Source organism: Thermobia domestica, chromosome 18 (genome assembly GCF_964235325.1).
Source record: "Thermobia domestica chromosome 18, izTheDome1.hap1.1, whole genome shotgun sequence".
Taxonomy (NCBI): domain Eukaryota; kingdom Metazoa; phylum Arthropoda; class Insecta; order Zygentoma; family Lepismatidae; genus Thermobia; species Thermobia domestica.
The window spans coordinates 144,427,786-144,430,336 of NC_137471.1; positions in this window are offsets into that span (position 1 = coordinate 144,427,786).

A 2,551-nucleotide genomic window follows, 5' to 3' on the forward strand; every position below is an offset into this window, starting at 1 on the left:
CTTTTCGATTTATTTTCTTTTTTAAACATAAATACAATGATACCATTGCCACAGACGTGATAAAGCTAAAAGTTGCAGCATCCCTGTCTTCCATTCCAAGGTCTTTATCTCACTACGGCGGGAACAAATTAGCGAGAAACAGGAATTGTCCTTTTCTGACTGACACGGTGCTCACACATACACACACACACACACACACTCACAAACAGCATGGTCATCTTTTGTTTGTCTATGAGACACTCAAAGTTTCTGAAGTAGTTCGCATAATCTCCGAAAGATGTCAGACCCTATTGACCATGTGCTAGAGATATCTACGGAAAATATCGCTGTGTGTAAATAGAAAATATCTCACCTGCATATGATAAAAAAATCTCTACCCTTGATGATTTATCATAACGTCTAAAAAGGGCCTAAGGTTGGCTTTAAAAGAATCTCCATTATACTAGTAAATAAATTCCACGTTTTTCAGTCTGTTTTCTTTTTCCTCATACTTAAGATTCAGTAAACACCTTAGGCCCTCAGGCACATGTCCTTTGAGAATAGCATTACTTTGATTGCTCTCTATTTAAAAAGAGGAAAAAGAGAAATGATCAAAGAGTGAAGTTTTTAATGTGAGCTTATTGATAAGATTTTTACTTCTTGTGATGACACTGCCGATAGTTGAGTTGATTTGGAGTTTAACGTCCTTTTCGGCAGCGAGGCTTTATGAGACGGGACCTACTGATTAACATGGAATCGAAACCACATGTGCTCACGCCGGGAATCGAACCCGAGTCTTCCAGGCGAAAGGCGCGTACGCTAAGCGCTTAGGCATGAAGGAGTTCACTGCCGGTAGTCACCATATATGTTTATTTTACAACAGTCTTGCACTGACCAATGTGGTTGAAGCTCGAGCTCACTTCCCAACAAGGATCGAACCCGGAGCTACATACACCAAAGTTACACATATACTGGCCCCCAGGGAAGCAGGAAGGACATTTCATTTGCTTGCAAGCAATTTAGTTTATAAATCAAATACATATCAGACATCAGTGGCGTAGCGAGAAACTCATCAAGGGGGACCAAAACACAAGATTTGGTAGAAAGGATCTTCTGAGGGGTGCACCAATAACTACCAGTAGGCCTACATTTGAATTGAATTGGATTTTTTTAAATGCCTTTAGGCACCTGTGGTGTGAATGAGGAAATGCCCTGGATATCCTAAGTATCTGTTCTCGGTGAATCCTTTTGTTGAACTTTTAGAAAATTGACTTAAACTATCGATTTTGCAAAACTTCCCTTTGATTTAAGCCCAAACCGAAACATGACAGAGGAAAATTTCGGAAAGTGTTGCTGTTTTCACTCCTAGCTTCTCACTTTAGGTAGTGTATATTGACAAGGAAGGGGGTGCACGTGCACCTTTGCACCTTTAAACATATTTTTATTTTATCTTCTTTTTGTAAAAAAAAAAAAAAATCTGCCAGAGAAAGAAAATTGTCAAAATGTGCTACCCATTCAGAAGACTATTTTCTTCTCATGTGAATGTTTTGACTTCTCGTGGCAATATGGTAATCTACAGTTTATTTTGTCTCTTTTTCTCCCTTTGATTTTTAATGTTCATTGTATTGTTTAAATGCTTATAAGTTAACTTGCGAGAAAGTGTCATAGTCGAAGGTTGTACTTCTTGTAGAACTGATATTAAAAAGTAAATAAAAGAATTATCATGGAAACAAATTTTTCATGTTGTATTCAGAAAACAAACATAGGGTTCTTGCGGTTCTAAATTGCGGTTCTGAAATTAATATATCGCAGGCATTCGTTGATATAGTAGCCTACATGTTGGTTTTCACCAGGTACATTCGTGAAGTGTCCCCTCGAGATTCGTGTAAAATTGATTTAAATACAAAATTCTCTGCTGTCTAATGTGTATTGTACTAAATTTAGCTGCCCATGCCGATAATTGGCATATTTATGGGCCTTCATATATCCGGAATTCTATCATACACTACCATAACGCTCGGACACAAAATTCATTTTAGTTTCTTTAGATGTTACTCACTGGACAAGAATATGGGCATATGAAAAACAAATTGGATCAAGTACTGCTTCTGACACATGTTACCCATCCCGGCCGCCATCTTAGATCCGCCATATTAGATTTTACTTTTGGTTTTTCAAATGGAAATAGGTGCAAGTGTTACATCGGACATTTACGTTTACATTCACTGGTGTAATGTATTTTACCGTAGCTTGTACCATTTGGAAGGTATTACATGTTCATTCCCTCCAGCCACTTTGCGAATAGACATTGCAGGTTAATATCAGTTACGCTGACGTTTTTGATGTTGACAAATCAAAACAATTTCTAACTGGTAAACTCCTTACAACATAGGTGTCATAATCTTATTACATTTCCATGAGTGATTGTTATTACTTCCATGTTATACTATAATAAGGAAGTATTGTATTACTGTCAAAATGCCTAATGTAGATCCAGATACGGCCAGATTTGGGTGAAGACCTACCATTTCCGTATTGACATCTGTGTGTCTGCATGTATATAAGTTCAGAG